This window comes from Stegodyphus dumicola, chromosome X2 (assembly GCF_044657685.1).
Source record: "Stegodyphus dumicola isolate Sdum_Otavi_A_Nest chromosome X2, ASM4465768v1".
NCBI lineage: Eukaryota > Metazoa > Arthropoda > Arachnida > Araneae > Eresidae > Stegodyphus > Stegodyphus dumicola.
In genome coordinates, this window is record NC_140781.1 from 46121759 (window position 1) to 46141460 (window position 19702).

Consider the following 19702-nt stretch of genomic DNA (forward strand, 5'->3'; position numbering starts at 1 on the left):
GGGGTAACAAGATGGTTCAGGCCAAACATCACCCACTGTGAATACTTAAGATTTCTGTTAATTGTTAACCCAATTAAAAATCTGAAGCAAGATACGGCGACAGCACAAGTTGCGTGTCTGCGTATGCGTAGTTTTATATCGGATTTGCTATTTTGTTTTGCATTTCTCTTTTGTGATTCTAAAGATTGTATATGCGATCCGATTAGATTGATCCCGTAACGCAGATTTTTTATTTTGTTTTGAATTTCTTCTGGCTGTGTGATCCTATTAGACTATATAAATAGAGTTTTATGACCGTAATTACATGGATAAAGGATATAGCTACCAGATATTCTTTAGGATACACATCTTAAACAGTTTAGCTGATTTTCCAGCTGTAATATTGCAAATTAATTCTTCAGAATAGTATGGTTACTGAATATTATATTACATAGATAATTAAAATTTACATATACTTAATTGAAATTTCACACTGAAATTGGTAAATATTATTTTTATGGCTTCCAAGCGTTAATTCGTTTTGATAACTCCTTCTAAATTTGTGTCAAGCTGATTAGGTTAGGAAATGCATGAAATCTGTGCAATTTTTTTAATAATTATATTCAAGTAATATATCTAAAGTCTTTAAGATCTGCATACAAGTTCACTATAGGCTCCAGGTGAGTATTTTAGTGCTGAAAACAGTACCTGTTTCTTTGCCCACATTTTATCCTTTTTATTTATTTATATATTTATTTTACATTTACCTCTCTTTCCTCTCCGAACGAATGAAACTAAAATCAAGCTGAAGCAAAATCCAAACCCACTTCTATCATATTGATTTTGATGATAAAATGTTAAATCCTACAAAAACACTGAAATTATTAAATTTCATATTTTTTGCCAAAACAGTAGCTGAAATTTATTTTCTCGATACTGCATAACAGCACTTGAATTAGTCCCTATTAATAATTTCATTTATTACCAATGCGAATGTAAATTTCATTTATTAACAATACAAATGTAAACGTAAATTATATTTATTGCCAGTACGAATGTAAATGCCAATTTCATTTATCAGCAATAAGAATGTAAACGTACTGTTAAAAAAAGTGATTAAAATCTTAGCAGCATGAAATTTATCAAAACGGTGCGCTTTTTCTCTATACTTAATAAGTACACAGTACTGAATAGATGCGGTATATGTGCAAAGTTAGACAAATTACGTGTATAATTATTCTAATTGTTACAGTATTATACATTACGGCTATTCCTATTGGCGTTTATCTTTGTTAAAATGGAGTCACTACTGTTTATATTTGTTTTTCTGGCGAAACACAAGTTACTACCATTAACATCAATACGCTGATTAAATTAGGAGGGAAACACGCGACAGTATACCATGATTCGTGGAGTTCTGGATGCAAATATTCCTTATACTAGGCATTTAATGATTTATTTCCTTGCTTATATGCAAATATGATTATTAAGAAATTCTATTCTATCTGTAACAATTTCGTGTACATTGGAAATTTCTGTTGATCTCAAAATATTTCACTCAGCCTGCATTTTATTATTCTGAATACACAGACGTTTGATTCCTCCCCCGTTTTCTAACGCAAACTTGGCAGTGGTTAACAATGTTTTCAATAAATTAATTTCCATCACTGAGCCTTGCTAGTTACGATATGACTGATTAATTTAAAAGAGAATAAAAGGAGTTCAAGTAATATGAATAATTACGAACGTGATTTTAGGAAGATAAAGAAGAGTGTGTGCGTGATTATGGCAAAGCCTCGAGGGCTATCTGCCTAAGAGGAGGTATGCCTTCGTGGAGGACTTTCTAAGGGAAACTGGCTCGTATACACGTTACACATGGGGAAAACCACGAAAACGCCCATGCAGCCAGCCCGTTCGCGGGATTCGAACCTCGGACCGAACTACCAGTGTTCAGCGACTTAACCGCTCGGCCGCTGGTGGGCCCAAAGATAAAGAAGAAAATAGTTATTTAACTGAACTCCACTTAAGTTCTCTAATGAGAAAAATTATAAAATTTGTTTTAAAATGTTATCCTGTAAGTTAACAGTATATTTTGTAATTTTTTTGGGGGGGGAGGGGCGGGGAGTAATTTATTTAGCTCTTCAAAGGTATTCGGCAGCGGATTTATGTCACAAATTACAGTAATAAAGGATAATAGGAATACTATGAAATAAACGTCTCGGTTATTGCATTAAAATTTTCTTTAAAACTCTTAAATATAAATGGAGTGGAGTGGTTTAAAATATTGTCCAATTCGGTCTATAATTTCCAGTTTAGGCTATTTCGTATTCTCTTTCTTTTCTTTCCTCCCCCATCTTTTAATTAAGAAATATTTCATGCTTACTTTTGTATACTTTTTATTAAATAAACTGTTCCACAAAGTAGCCAATATTATGTTTTAATTACTCCTTTAAAAAATGGCAATAATTATTTTTTCTAACATCTCCATACATATATGCTGATATTTTTATTATAAACCAAGCCTCTCGGATCTTGCTGCTGGTATAATGCAGGTTTTCCCACATGATGTGAAGCCACAGATCCTCCCGATCGTTCTTCATCTTTTTTTTCGTATAATGTTAGCTTATCAGGAGCAGATTAAGACTCTTTGAGAACCTAGCTCTAGTCTCAGGTCTTGTGGGCCCACGCGATAATTAGTACCTAGTTTTTATAACGGGATATTACGTTTTGTCTTTGCTTACGACTACCGTTATTATGGATTATAATTTTTGTCTTCGCTAGCGATTATCACTTTCTAACCTTAATTTTTGTGTCTGCTTACCATTATCACCAACAAGGTCTGGTCATGATTACGTGTTTCATGAATGTTCTTACATTTTAATGAAATAAAAAATTACTTTCCGGTTTGGTTATATGAACTCGAAAATTATTTTAAAGGGAAGAAGTAGAAAAGACAAAAAAAAAAAAAAAAAAAAAAAAAAAAGAAGAAAAAGGGGGGGGGCAATAAAGAATAATTTTTAAAAATTTCATTTTAAAAATCTTTGCGAAAGAAATTTTAATTTCACTGTCATCACCATGTAAAGATTTGTCATTCGGTATGCCTTAAATCAACAGAAGATTGATATAAAAACTGAAGCGAAAATGTGTATGCTTGCTTAAGTACAAAAGCTGCAGCAATAATATTCAATTAAAGAAATAAACGAACAGTATTATCTCTCATCCTTTCATATTCATGACTATTTGGAAGAACTTTTAAGTCTAATTACTCTCTCGGTACATCGCAACCCGACATGCCTAATTCTTACTGAACTCCTATGAGATAACGTAAAAATAGGTTTACTATAATTTTAACTTTCGAAACTTTACAAAGCTGTGCAGTCGCAATTAAAAGTAGTTCTAAGGTTGTTATTTAGAAGGGTGTATTTAAATATTCAGCATTTGATGTCGTAGAGACTATTACATCCTTCGACGCATAAAACATAACATAAACATACCTCGCCGGAATTTCACCCATGGATCTTACAACTCTTCCTTGGGCGTGAGAATCACATACACTACAAAGGCTCAAACGGGAAAATGTGATAATTTCTTGCACTGCAACAGTGAAAATTCATACGGTGAAAAATCGTGTTACTCGATTTCCAAAGGTAATTTTGATACATATTTAACCCACTCAGTAATAAACTATAATATTATTTATCAGGTTTATTAAACACATTAAAAGAACTAATTGAGAGCAAAAATCATACTCAGAAGAAATTGCTGCTCATCTTACTTAATATTTGTTTTAAAAATTATTCGTACAGAATATTGCTATCTAAAAATTATTCGTATAAAATACTGATATAACATTTGTATAAGCGCAGCTTTACTCTAACCAGCTTTCTCGCAATATTTCTGATTAATACTTGTTTTAGGATGAGAAAGATGCAAATTTACCCCAGATATGAAACATGAAAGCTGATAGCACTCTGTCCAATAAAAATGAATAAATTAATGGTGATTCTAATGAACGATGAGAAGTATGCAAGTTTACATAATTAAATATTTCCTATTTCTGAACAAATACCCGCTCCGACATGGACGGAAAGAATTTAACGACAGCTGTTTTTATCATTTCGACATTTTATGTATTACAATATTCGCCTTCCTTTGCTAAAATATTTTTTTCACTCCATTTTACATTAATTTTTAGTTGTATCTGTCAATTCGGAACTGTACTACTTAATGTTATTGGAAATGCAATCAGTTATTTTCAGCTATTTAAATAGAAATAATAATGATAATTTTATTTTTAAGCAAAGAGAACATAATAAAACAAACAGCAGATATCAATACATTTATTACGAAAACTTCTGCTTAAACTAAACCAAGGATTCCCCAATCTCGGCAGAATCAGGCGAAAAGTTAAGTTCTAAGGTACTGGTGTTTACTAGCTGTCACATAGATGTCTGTGCTACACGGGAGCTTTCACTCTGGCGTTAAGTGACTGTAACCTTATCAGCGGCAATGGAAGAAAGCCCTGCACACAAAAGCAAGGATATCCAGAGGCTGTATAACAAAGCTCTCTGTTACTGTAATTCACGACAGTATTCAATTGCGTAAATGGAATAACACGCCTGCATAAAAAGGGTCACAAAATTATGTAAATGGAAGTCGCAGACAGAAGTATCCACATTTCTTTATCTATTATATAGGTAAGTCATATATTTGAGGAGCATTTAAAGTCAAATACTGCATTGTTTTTACGAAGCGAAGATTATGAGTATACTGTTAACAACACATGAAATCAGCTACTGTATTATTTTTAGGAAGCAAAGATTATGAATATACTGTTAATAATACCACACACGTAATCTTTGTCTTCTAAAAGCAAATCAATAGTAAACTTTTGTTCCGGAGCATAAAATCATTATTAACTATTTATGGGTAATATTTAGGCATTTCACTTGCGCATTCGACAACTCTTATCGCCCTCTCGTGCGTTGTGAATGTAATTATCTCAACAAATCCAACTGATGAAAAACTGTGTTGAGTGAAAGGCAAGATAAGGAAACAGTCAAAGAAATCGAAACAGCGGCTAGATAGGCCTTGAACTAATGTTCTCTTGATGTGCCTGTGTATCTAAAATATTGGAAAAGTAGATAAATTTCCTGTATTACCTGGAATGGGGGCTATGTACTCTTGAGATCAATGATCTACAAAAGGATACGTATGCTTTCTAAGAATGAGTAAGAAAGTTCAAGAAAAAGGGAGGGAGAAATCTCTCTTGTAGACTTTTTATCTAAAAGTGTTTATTAGTTTTCAGATGTAACAAGATAAATCACTTCGGATTGTGCTTTTGAGGGCAAAAGCTTATTTATAAAGCTTGACGTCATACGTTACCAAAAGAATCTTACGCATGGGATCTAATGGGAGATAATAGCACTCTTCAACCACAATTGTTTAAATCGAAATACCATACAAGGACTTCTGCGATGGAAGGATGCTACTCCTCATTAAAACTGCATGTTTAACAAGAAATGATAAATAAGCTGCAAAATTCTGATTTCTTCAACTATAGATTTTAAGACATTTAATTTAGCCACTGGTTTGCCTCGGATTGGATTCTGAAATTATAGGTGTTTGAATGTATTTTATTTTATCTGAAACTGTCTGATTTCAGTTTCTACTTCAATTAGTAACAGGTGCAGGGGAAAGAAGCGATGTACCATGGGCCAACTGGTAATGCCTTCCCATACTAACTATTAAAAAAATTGAAAGATTTTTAAGAGTTTACAAAGAAAGGTTGAGTAGATGAGCAACTGAAGCTTTCCGAAGGATCTAAAATGTACCTATTATGGCACATTGTGGAATCCCACCCTACATCCAGTTTTTATTAAAAATAAAGATTTAGGACATAAAGGGATTACAATATAGTTTCAATACAATTTGAAATTCAAAAATTAAATTGAGAACATATGTTTGGACGTAACAAAAATAACATGCAAACATAATGAGATAAATATAATAAGTACTGGGAACATGATATTATAATGAACTGTACTAATAATACTAATGAGGTTGTTCACGGGATCAAATCGTTTCAGAGTAACATCAGGAAATATTGTGAGTGAGGATCTGAAAGCTCAGGGATTTGCGAATGCCAAAACTGGGAATAAAGAAAATAATTTTCACAGGAAACCAACAAAAGTTTAAAAAGGATACTTAAAATGGTATGCTGGAGAAGGTTATTACAGTTTATAAACATCACAAGTGGAATCTTTTCAAACATATTCACAGGATGTAAAAGTTCATTAAATTTATGCAGCATAAGGAACTTGTTTTGCGTAGAAATATGTTGGGAAGGGTCCGTGTCTTGTTATGTAGTAATTTAATGGAGGTACAGATATGTAAGTACAGAAATGCGAAGCTTACATTGGGAATTAAATAATATGTGTGTCTTCTCTGTGAAGCATTATTTTACAAGTCTTGCCAATAGTTTAAAGCAAGTTGTTTTAGTTGATATTTGCAATTTGAACGAGGCCATGGAAGGATGACTTCAATACCATTTGATTAACAGCTGCTTCTTTGGCAGCTCAGTTAGTAATACACTTCAATTTTTCAATTAGTAACAAAATCTTCTTACGGGACCTACATTTGGGGTAACAAAAAAATTTAAAGCAACAGCCAAAATTTAAAGCTGTAAATGCATCATTTAGCTGTACTCTCAAGCGAGGTTCTGTCTGCTTTTAAGCTGCACATGTTCTTTTACTTTCAAATCCATAGTAAACTATAAGTCAGCAATCTGTAGAGTCATTAGGGTAATTGGAAGCAGAAAAGATGAAAAATATGCAACCGCCTTCCCCGGAAATCGAACCACGGACCTCTGGAATACTGGCCCAGTGCGCAGAACCACTACACCACGAAGGACGCTTGGAAAGTGGGAGAAATACTTTATATACTTCCCTTTTTAAAGGGCGACTAGGGTTTTAGAGGACCTAGTCGGAAATCCTGGGTGTGGAGAATCATCATCCACAACCCTTTTAGTTCGGGCGCCACTGTAGAGTCATTAGGTTAATTGGAAGCAGAAAAGATGAAAAATATGCAACCGCCTTCGCCAGGAATCAAACCACGGACCTCTGGAATACCTTCCCAGTGTGCAGAACCATTACACCACGAAGGACGCTTGGAAAGTGGAAGAAATACCTTATAAATCCAAATACAAAGCATCGAAAATGATACAAATAATACACTGCGTAGTCACATTTCTGCACCGAGCAGCTGTATTTCTCCTTAGCTCACCTAAAAAATAAGTAAATAAAGGCGAAAAAAATTATCCCTTCCCCCAGACAGAGTTTACATTGAACTAGCATGAGACTTAAAAATAATGCAAAAGTGTGTATAAAATAATGAATGCAAAAGTGCAAAAGTAAAAATAAGCAATGCTAATAAAATAAAATGCAAATAATAATAATAATAATAAATGCATTAAATAAATGCAAAAGTGCTGTTGCATCTCAAGCTATAGCAGTTCCCCCAATTTTATAACGACTTTTTCACATATTTTAAAAGATTGTTAGGTTACTTGAATGAGACAAAGCACATAGGGCTTTCTGCCTAAGGATAGGCGGCGATGCCTTCGTGGAGGATTTTTAAGGGAAACTGCTCGTATTCACGTTACGCATGGAAAAACACGAAAAACAGCCATGCAGTCACTCAGTTCGCCTAGAGTAGAACCCAGATCGAACTCCCCAACATTCAGCGGTTCGGCCACTCATGGGGACTTTCTTGAAAATGACAACGGATTACTGGAACATAAATGCTTTGTGTCTGTCCTTAATAACCATTTGCAATTATTGATTAACTGATGATCTTGTCACTAACAACTCTAACTGCTCTTCACAACTTTAATCTTTTCTTTAATCTTATAATCTTCACCTATTTTTCTGCCACCAGCTATAACGCGTTTTCTTTTAATCAGTGTTATCGTAAATTTTTGAATAAAAAAAAGAGCAAGCAAGAAAAAGAAAAACAATAACTGGATTTCCAAATATATGAATATTGCACGATTGTATAGAAATCGATTAAATAAACTATATCAATGATACAAAGAAGGTCCTAAATTACATATAACACAGACTGTCAACACAGAAAGCTCTCAGGAAGCCCAAATTGAGGATTTCCTGATTGCAGTGGAAATCAGCATTTATACACTTCTGAACATCGCATAATACTCAAACTGGATAAATTCTTTCGAATCATATATTTACCAGACGCAAACCACTTCTACAAACTACATGAGCATGTTTTCATACCTAAAATGCATTGCTTAATAAGGCCCCTAAAAAGGGTGTAAGGAGGAAGGTCAGATGGCCTCGCGAAGGGTTTAAAAAACATTTCTTGTCGAAATGAGTTTCCTGGATGGTAAGACTTGATATGAAAACCCGGAAATAAAACGACTCGAAATGTTAGGTTTAACAAAAGAATCGAAATTAAGGAAATATTATGCACCTAAAAAACAAATACTCTAAGACGATCAAATTTAGCCATAAAACTCCTAAAAATGAAATAAATAAATATTGTAGTAAAAAAGTAGTATTGGCGTAAATAATTTCAATAAAATGTTCCAAATTACTTCACAATTTATGTTTACTATTAGCTAGACAAGCAATCACGAACAAGCTTTTCGATATTGTGCTATTTCAACCAGTAATTTAAATACTCAGTTACTGGAAATATAAATTCAACTCAACGCTAAACAAAATTTACCTAAAAAATACGTACATCTTGAGCAAAACTTAAATCGTTTGTACAAGTTTATACGCGTCATATTGAAGTTAATAAACTGCGGCACTCCAAGCTATGCTATACAGTAACAAATGGAACTATGCGTTTATATTGTTTTAATGTGATTCATGTAATATAATAACGGCGGTAAAAACATCGAAGGCTTGTTTTAATATTCACTACTCTGGTATTCTAATAACACAACTGACAAGATTGTTCAGTTGTTACACGATTACTCCTTTCAACCTCCTGATTCAGCGGAAAATGAAATGTGTGAGCCTAAGCAAATTAGTCAAGCGTGCGAAGATACGAAGTCCAGTGATTACCAGGATAACGTAAATACTACTATTAGATGCGCACGGTGACCGCAGTTGGGATAATTAACGCACATATCTGCATTCGTTCTTTCTGACTCACTCTCAATTTTGTTTTTCTTGTTACTCAGATACTTGTTGCTAAGAGTTTTTTTAATTTATTTTTTTATAAGCGAGAATGGACTTTTGCATATCAACTTATGAAAAACATATTTTTGACAAACTAGAGGTTTCTGCCGACCTCAGCACGTACAGCTCTTGAACTCACGGGGAAAAAAAAAAAAAAATCATGGCAAAAATAACTTTAAATCTGAAAAGAAAAGATTTATTTTTGATACCATATTATTAGCACAACACATAATTTTTAATTTTCCTTCGAGTTGCGATCGCTAATCGCTAGGTTCTGCTAAATACTACCACTTCGTTCTAAGTTCCATACCTGGTGAAATGATCGGTTGAAGGGGAGTTTTCATCATTTTTCCTCCATGTGTAACGAAAGTGGTTAAAACCGCTGAATACTGGAGTTCTACCAAGGTTCGATCCCACACGAACGGTTTTCCCTGCATGGGTAACATGCATACGAGGCAGTTTAAATTAGGAAGTCCATCACGAAGGCATCCCTCCCGTTAGGCAGATAGCTCTCGGGTGCTTTGCCGTATTCCAATAATCTAACATGAAGTGTAACGTGAATACGAGCCAGTTCTCTTGGACAGCCCTTCGCGAAAGGATCACTCTTCGAAGTAAATAGCCCTTGCCTACTTTATAATATGAAGAAATTTTGTAGTAAAAATTTTAATTAGTAAGATAAGTAAAAATTTAATAGTCCACTTGACGGGGTTACTTTTGGGGAGAGTCAAATATGAATCCTAACAGTCTATTTTTAAAATTTCATAAGGATTTTAAAGGATAAAATTTTTACAGTCTACAGTTCACAGGATAAAATTTTTACAGTCTACAGTTCATAGGATAAAATTTCAGTTCATAAGGCTTTTAGATTTAAGTTTTAAAAAACTTCAAAAACATCCTTTTCTATGGTAAATAGAATCACGAGTTTACAATGTATGTTTCACAGAAATACCTAGTAATAATTTTTTAAAAGAAAACATTATCAATTCATATAAATTGGTCAAAAAATGTGCTTGTTTTGGTTATACGTTTTATTAACTGCGCATGCTTAAGGCCCTATTGGGGTGGAATATGCTACCGCGTTTAATTTTGTTACTATCTGTTTCTATGTTGATTAGTATCTCTTCTACTGCGCAATTAAGCAGTGAAACATTTAAGTGAAGATAAAATGAATAATTATCTTTTGATAACGACTAAAAGTACCAGTAAACGCATTTACAATGCCAAAGCCTGAGACAAACACCTGGTCTTTAAACAGATGCCTTTGAAGAAGGTTGTCTAAAAACAAATGGTTAATATATACATCATGCATGAAGAAAATCATGAACATTTTCCGGACATTTTTGCAGAAAACCGAATGTGAAACATAAATCCCTCATGCCCTTATTCATTTGATCACTAAAGGGCCCAAGAGTAACAATTATTTAGCTGCTGCTTTGTTGTTGATTCATCAAGGTAAAGCACGGGAGGGGTAAAGCCTGAAGGTATCAATGCCTTCGGGGAGAACTTTCTACGGGAGACTGGCTCATATTGATGTCACACATGGGGTAAACAAAAAAAAAAAAAAAAAAAATCAGACAGCCCTTTAACCGATAATTACATCCTTATGAACTTTTAAAAATAAACTGTAAAAATTTTATCCTATGAACTGTAGACTGTAAAAATTTTATCCTTTAAAATCCTTATGAACTTTTAAAAATCGACTGTTAGGATTCATATTTGACTCTCCCCAAAAGTAACCCCGTCAAGTGGACTATCTAATCTGAAATGCCCTTTTACCGGATCGAACAGCCAGGATTCAGCGTTTTTATCCACTCGGCAACTGTGGGATTTTTTATTATGGATGATGTACATGCATTTTGGCAAAAATTTACTTTTCTCAGATATTCAGTTTTATGCATAAATTACAGGAAAATTAAAGGTAAAATGAACGAAGAAAAGCGTACTTTGAAACAAAATGTTTGCAAAATGAGCAAAAAAGGTAGATTTGATGCGCAAAAAATACGATGTAATTAACAAAATATATTTTAAAGTGATGAATCAAATATTTCAGCTAATAGGCTCGTTGCATCGCTGTGATGCGATGCATAAAAATGTGAGGAAGAAAAGAGTAAACTTGCGTTAGGTTTTGAGATGGCCGGCCCCCCAGGGACATAAACGCATATAAAGCTTTACCATAAAACAGATCATTTTCCAAGTATTCTGCATAACTATTTTGCTTATAAAAGTGATGTTCTATTTATGTTAGCCAAGGTTAGGTTATCATTATTATATCTCAGTAAGGTAATTCACACAAGGGCTATCTGCCTAAGGAATGGACGCCTTCATGGAAGACTTTCTAAGGAAAATTCGCTCATATTTACGTTAAACACGGGAGAAACCAAGAAAACCAACCATGCAGCCATCCCGTTCGCTTGAATTCGAACCCGGAACGAGCTACCAGCATTCGTCAGGGTTCAACGCTCAGCCACTGGTGGAGCTGCATTAGTTATGTATCTTGTGCTATAGTTATACTAGTTATGCACCTTTTGTGTAAATATGAAGAAATTAATACAGAATATGGGGCATTCCTCGCAATTTTATCAGCTGTTTCTCTGTTTTCCATGAAAGACCCAACTTAGTAAGTTTGTAGTAGTTTTTCTAAAGAAAACAAAAATGCATGGCTGGCAATAGTTAATAACAAATAATGAAATTTTAATAACTAAAACCTTATTTTCTTCCGTCTTACAAAGCAAGTCTTTAGGTTTCAACACTGTTTAGTTATTATTTTGACTTAAATACTTCTCGCATTTTAAATATGTCATGCTACTACATAATTTCATTCTAATATTATAAAACTTGTAAACTGCCAAATGCGCCGTTAACTTCTCAATACGAATAGCAGTCGATAAAAGCACAGGAGCAATTTAGTAAGTTAGTGGCAATAGGCTCAGTTAATTATTTTATGTTGCCCACTAACGACCGAATGGTAAAGTCCGCTGGATACCGGTAGTTCATTCCGGGTTAGACTCCTGAGAACAAGGTAGCTGCGTCAGGTGTTTTTTTTTTTTTTTTTTTTTCCTATATGTTACGTGAATGTATGGCCTGTTTCTTTTAGAAAACTATCCAGAGGGCATCCTTTTTAAGATGACATAGCCCTCGCATGCTTTGTTATAATCAAATAAGACAATTATTCCATGATCTTAGTATGCATCTTAAAATTTAACAATTTTTTCATAAGCAACTATATTTTTTACATGATATTTATCAATTCTTCATGCCATCTTAAAAACATCCCTTTAATATCTTTCTGATCCGCTTTTAAATCTTTAAAATCGCCTTAAAATCTAAATCTTGCGAATATCAAAAGCCTATCTGGTACATAAAATCAAATTCGATTTTGATAACAAGTAGTAAAGCTCTCACACAGAAGTAACATTTTTATTAGAAAAGGCATCACTATTTTTAATCTGTTATTATTATTATTATTATTATTGGGTACTAACAGAAAAATTGCTTACTCAAATACTTCTGATTAATTTGGTGTGAAGGCAGTATTAATTTAGTTCGGACGGGGCAGGGTAAATTTTTAAATATTTCCCTAGTAATGTGTTTTAACGATGAATAATTTTCTAAAATTAGACATATAAATATATAATAGTGATTAAGTTTAAATTAAAACTAAACAGGCCAAAAAATATTATCAAGGGGAGAATTTTTTTTTTTACTCATTATAATTTTATTAAAATCATTTTAAGTTAAACATTGGCTCGTATAATGGCTCTGTAAACTGAAACTGGATTAAGTTAGAAAGTACTGCCTGAAAAATAAAATACTGTGATAAAATATAAGATTGAAAAAGCTGTATTATTATTTTCAGGCTCTTTGCATTATCATCACGAGTTCAAGTCATCTAACAATAATATTTATTTTTCCTAGCAAAATCTGCTATGTGTATGCTCGTTTAAAATTAGAGGTAATGAATTTAATAATTTAAATATTTTCTGTACCTCTGAAAATTAGAAACGCCTCCACTACATAATAGTTTTGCCAAACAAAAATAAAACCGTAATAACTAAAGAAAAATAAAACTGAATCGTAAAAAAAAAAAAAAAAAAAAAAAAAAAAGTGCTTAATGTTTAATAATGGTAATAGCTGCAGACTTAGTCGTAAATGAATGGTTGCAGGGATGTAGTTAAGGCTTTTTGTGCCACTTCTTCATTCTTGGCGTAATAGTTTTGAAAACATATACTGGCATATAGTTAACTGGCATAAGAGGCGCGCCCAATATTCCATACATATAAGCCTACGTTTACATATTCATAACATTATAACAGGTTATGGAAACAAACGTTGCGCAGAATGCTGGCGTACAATGATGAAAGCATAAAAATAGCTATTGACTATTAATAAAGAATGGTAAAGTTAGTTAAATTTCTCAACAGAGGAACACAGTATCACTTAACTGCTATTGGTTTAATTAAAATTTCGACTTAAATATAAACGAGTAAAACATTTTTCTTTGTCTTTTGCGGTTATGAAAGCAAATACGTCATTTTTGTTATATAAGAATCGCGTGAGAGGGAATAATTTTGAAATAATAATCTTCATAAATATATAAATGTATTACTGTATTTAGTAACAGAGAGGGAAACATCCAAATTAAAACAGAAATTTTAGAAGCTGTAACAAATTAAATTACATATTCACTTGTAATCTATCTAATTTATTCCATTTTTTTTTTCCAGAATGTATAAAATTACTTCTGTAAGGCCAAATGTGAAGTATCTTTCACATTAATCGGCTTTAAATAATAGGAGTATGAATGAGTCATCTACATGGAGAACTGAAGTTCAGAATGAACAAGAAAATTAATACCACAGAAAGATAGCAAGTGTCAAGTCATCCAGTTGCAAGCGAAAAAACTCCCAATCAAGTTTCTGTTCGTCATCGGTTTTTATGAACGGAATTCCATAACTACCCGGTATTTATTCCAAATATTCCTATATTCCCAATATTCTGCAACTTGTAGAAAACTACAACAAAATAATAACTTACATACACAAAACAGAAGGGTTTCTCATATCATCACATATACAAGTATCACCTCATCATACATCACACGTAGCACATAAACACGTTGCAAATTTTTTATTCAAAATGCAGTGAAAATTGACTAACCTAATTTCTGAAGATATCTTCTAAGAATTAGGCTGATAATTAATTAGTAGCCGTAAGTAGTTAATATCGGGAACTATTAGTGTGAGATATAACTGAGTCAGAACAATGACTGTTCTCATCAGGTAATTGATATTTGTTAACAGGCAGTTGATAAGTTAATTTGTTACGGTAAAGGATTTGCTGCTAGGCAATTGATAAGTTAATTTATTACAGTAAGGCATTTACTGTTAACTGCTGAGGGAAATGGTGACTTCGGGGACGACTATCTACAGAAAATTGAATCGCATTTGCAGTACACTAGTCACAAAACTCTCCAGCTCGTTCAGTGCTTGAGAATAAAAATCGGTACGACCTAATTAGTATATCAACGCCTTCGTCATTTGGTCGCTGCCGGGCAACATTTCCTAAAAGACATAACAGTATTCATAAAAATAAATCATGTTTATTTTAAATGCACATTGCAGCTATCTGTGATATGCCTTTTTTCTGACTTTAAAGAAAAGTATGGATATTTAATTTTCGTGTTTAAGTAGTCAATGTGCAAATTCCTATAACTTAATACTTGAACAGATTGGACTTTTTAAAAATGAAAGCAAACTTAATATAACCTTATTTAAATCTTTGGAATCCATACCAGATCACAAGAAAATAATGGCAAATATTCATACACCTGTATACATGAATATCTGACAGAACTAAAGTCTGATTTAGTGACTTAAGTCACTTTAGTGATTAAAGTCATTTAGTGATATCAAGAGCTACAATGAATTTTTTTTCTATTTTATTAATGCATTTTTTTAGAAAGTGAAGAGTATATTAGGTGAAAATAAAAAGTGTACTAGAAAGAAACTTGCCTTTCTTAAAATATCCTTCTGCTTTTTGCCCTTTTCATCGCGTCCTTTACAATATTATTTCCTTTTTTTAAAACAAAATAATATTTTTTTCAATAAAAATGCCATAAGATACCGCTTACTATATAATAAATTCCTCTTTATAGTATCACTTTCATCTGTTATGTTTGTTGTAGTTTTAAATGTTCCTTCAAGTTAAATTTCATTCGGTTATGTATTTGATCATGACTAAGAAGATGAAGATTATCTTCACTTTGGAGGAAAGCTGATTTCACAGCGAAATTTTTTAAGAAAGACTCTCTCATGTCACTGAAGGAGGAAAACGCGGAAATGGAAGTAAATCCCCCTGCAGGAGCACTCATTTTAATGTCTGCGCTGCACGAAACAAGTGGGCAATAACCACTCGTTCACTGGAGATTTCCTTTAAATAACATTCAACTAATCTCTGCACACAAATTAACATAAGATTATGCTACGCTGTAAATGATAATAACTCTGCGATACGTGAGCTCACAGTTATATTTTGGCGACGGAAAAGAAATGAAAAATTTTCTCGACATCAAAATCCATGGAGTTACAATAATCGACTGACAGCTTATAGCAGATAAATACTGAGTTCATATTGCTTAAGTGATCTCTGAATATGTTTGGCACTGCACGCGTGCCAAGACTTCCGATGTCAAATAATCACCTACGTACCACGTTGCTTCTACAAGCAGGTGTTGTGTCAAAGACCTACACATGCGATACATCGCAGTCATTTTCAAGGTCAGGAAGTGTTCCGCTGCAAGCGCTTTCAGGACGTCAAGAAGAGAGTTGCGAAAGCCCTTTTCCCCCCTTCCTCTCTTTCATTTATTTATTTACTTTTTTAACACTAACCGCAGTTTCCTTCAAGTGATAGTGACTAAAACACTAAAGTGTGATGACAACTGTGAAGTGCTTCTGCGCAATACACGTTGATATATTTAACACGCGTAAAAGTTGGTTACTATTCGACTGCGACCTGATTTCCTGATAATGCCTTAACGTAACCGCGAAACGCTGAACTTGATCTGATCTCTCTTTGAAGCGGCTTAATTCCCGAGGAAAATTGATTAACTAGATCTTATCGTGATAGTAACAGTTGAACAGATGCGACGCTGAAAAGCTTTAATACTGTAAGAAAAGTGCATAAAATATTACTAAAAGTGCGAATCGAATCTTGTTATGAACGTGTATTGGATTGAGATGCTAGTCAAACTTCCCAGATGACTTACAAAGCTAAGGGAGATTAAAATTACAAAATATAGTAGCTCAGTTTAAAATTTAGCAAAAAAATGAATGGGAATCACAGAAGTTTCAATGTATGTAAGAAATGCAATAATAATAAATAGTGATCTTTGATGACATAATGGAATGGAATGAATGAAGTGGATGCGACTTTAATTAAGACTGCATCGAAAATTCGGCTGACCTTTTAATGATCCTCTTCTTCGTCACAAATTCATACTAGAACCAGTTAACAAATTAATTATAAAATTATCCCACTACTACTAATAACAAGCGATATGCATGCTTATGAAGTAGATCTACAACAAGGGATCAAACTTAACCAAAAATATACGTCATACATGATTATATGAAATTAATAATCATGAATTATGTATATAATCCATCTTACTCAAAAATGAGTTGGATTAAGGTTACTAATTACGACAAACTATGGTTAATAATCGAGGCAACGCATTCGTAAGATATCTATCTACCTACGGAAGGATGACTTCGTGGAAGATTTTCTGTGGAAAATTTGTTCGTACTCACACTATGCCTGGAATAAACGATTAAAACAGGTCAATTTCGTACCGTGTAGAATATTTCAAATAAAACCAGAAAGCTGATAAACTATAATTTATCATCAATCGTTTAATAATTTTATGTCAGGTCAAGCTTTTTTAAAGTTTAACAGTCACTTACTGCTTCTGTATTAGCATTTCATTAATTAAATCGCTTTCGTCTAATCTTTGAGTTTGAATTTGCTGCCAATCGTGCGGAAGGGTGGATTATGTACTCTAATTCATAGAAACGGCTGAGTTAAAGAGTTTAAACTCCAGCTGTTTAAAACAGAATGTACTAAACTAGAAAAGTAAAATCATTAAACCTATGGCTATGGCGTCCTAGCTATGGCGTCTTGTCAAGTCTACAGTACATTTACGCTCATTATCAGATGCAGTCATTCATTATTCTAACAAATATGATGATGAATAATATTTTGGATTGAAAAGTCCCAGGTTTCAAGAGAATTAGAGCAGGTTTGGAGGGGAATTTCCTGCTTTCGAAACTGGAATATATTTTGAAATTAGTGACTTATTTAACATATCTTTGATAATTTCAAGGTAGCATTTATAAAAATTATTTTGAGAAAAAGGGAGAGATTTATATTTTCTTACATGGCATGTGTTCGAATAGTTCTTTAGGTGATCTATGCAAAGTCAATTACATGATTCCTCACATAACTTAAGATTCCTTAGATTGTCTATGCGAAATATCTAAGAGCTTGGGCGAAGGTAGTGTGTGTAATGTATTGTATCATTACAATACATTACACTCACTACCTTCGCCCAAGCTCTTAGATATTTCGCTCAACAAAGAGCGTCATAACTATTGAACTTCTACTGTATTTCTTTCTATTTGTAAGAATTCTAAGACTAGAATGAAACTAAGTATTTTCTGGGAATAAGCTTGGGGTAAAGGAGTGGAGCTCAGGTTAAGAAAGCATCTGCTGTGGTTAAATCAACTGTGCAAGTAAGCTTTCCAGCACAGAAGTGGACAAGCAGTTTGGCAAGAGCATAGATTAAACAAAGATAATGGGATAGAGTTGAGCTGACAGCGCCCCCTTTTATGGATATAGAGAAGCATAACGTTTTCCACTCATAATATCGGAAACAATGTCTATGTGGTCTAAAGGTAAAGTGAACAACAAAAAGTTTCTGATTTCTTGAAATTAATTTCACATGCATTATTTTTTTTAAAGTAGGGGGGGGGCTTTAAATCTTGGTATGCTTAAGGGAGGTATTAAGGTGGTTCAGCGGTATCCAGGTTTTACACGCGAAGCTAATTAAACTCCTTCTCTCCCCCATCTCCTTGGTGTATACTTCAAAATTATAAAATACACAATAATTAAATTACCGGTAAAACATTTAAATTTATCTCCTGGTTAAAGTATTAAGATTTCAGTTGTGTAACTGTTGGCCTTATAGCAAGTTAAGGATTTAACGATCAGATGAGAGAGTAATCAAGCAGAAAGTGTTGTGCATAGGAATTATGCGCTTATTAAATCTTATTTTCATTAGGTATTTCAGCAGAATATTTTCTGGGTTTTATTTTAGGAAGTTTTTTACACGAATAATAATGAAACTTGTAAATTATATGAAACATACATTTCTTTAGTGCAAACAATGAAAAAAGAAAGAAAAAAAAATTAAAAAAGGGAAAAGAGAAAATGTATGTGAGGTAGCTGCAGTTTATATAAATGTGAAAATCAGTTCAGCTATATTTAAATATGAAAGAAGAGTAGGCAAACTCTCGATTGATATTAAATTATATAAAGACACAAAATAAAGTTGAAGGTCGTACCAAAATAAGGAATGAAATTTATCTTTTTAAGGGCTGCTGTAACAACTCGTATTTCAAGAAAATCATGTGCAAATGCAAATACGCTTCCAAAGTAAAATTCAGTTCCACAAGTATTTTCTCAAATTTAAGACAGAATAGCAGTAAGGCTGAGAAGGACAATATAGAAGGGACAGAAAAATTGCTAAATTAGTTTTTAAAAATAACAGGCCTCTGAATTGCATTGATTGAGCTAATATTATTTTAATACTACATAATGGAGCTGCAAAGTAGCTCTGATATCATACTTCAGAGCAACGTCCTTACCCGTTTTTATCTTAGTGGTACCCTTCAGAGCACAGGAAAACCCTCATGTAAATATATCATATGATTAGTCATATATTTAAATGCAAACTTTCATCACAATGTGTTGCAAAATCCTTAGGAATTTCTTCCAGAACCCTAGGATTCCGAAGAACTCTGGCTTTGAAAATCTTCTCTAGGAAATTAGGAATAATACATGAAAATGCAGGCTATTGCAGTCTTCTAAGTGATTACACATTCATCGCTCAAACAAAATACTGGACATAAATTAACGTAAAAAGAAAAAGCACAATGAAGGACCAGCATGGAATAGACATAAATATTTTTAACATTACTGACAAGTGTGTAATAAATAAGCAAACATGAAAAGGGGAATTTTAAAAGCAGTTAGAAAGATTCCCTATAAATACCATGCTATCAGTTAAAATATTGGTTAGCGGTACAGATTTAATATAGGATCACAGCTGCATTTATATTGAATGTTAAGAAATGTTTACGACACATTTTAGCTTTCCATGTCGTATGGAAAAATTATGAAGAAAATTGTACAAGAAAGCAAGAATATAACATTCAAAGGAAGGGTTAATGATT

At 33.1% G+C, this 19702-nt stretch overlaps 1 protein-coding gene across 5 annotated transcripts in view; it reads right to left on the reverse strand.

Moving 5' to 3' along the window:
* The window catches only part of LOC118187367 (uncharacterized), a 781272-nt gene that overhangs the window by 365178 nt on the left and 396392 nt on the right, over positions 1 to 19702 (reverse strand). The gene's annotated exons all lie outside the window — the stretch shown is intronic.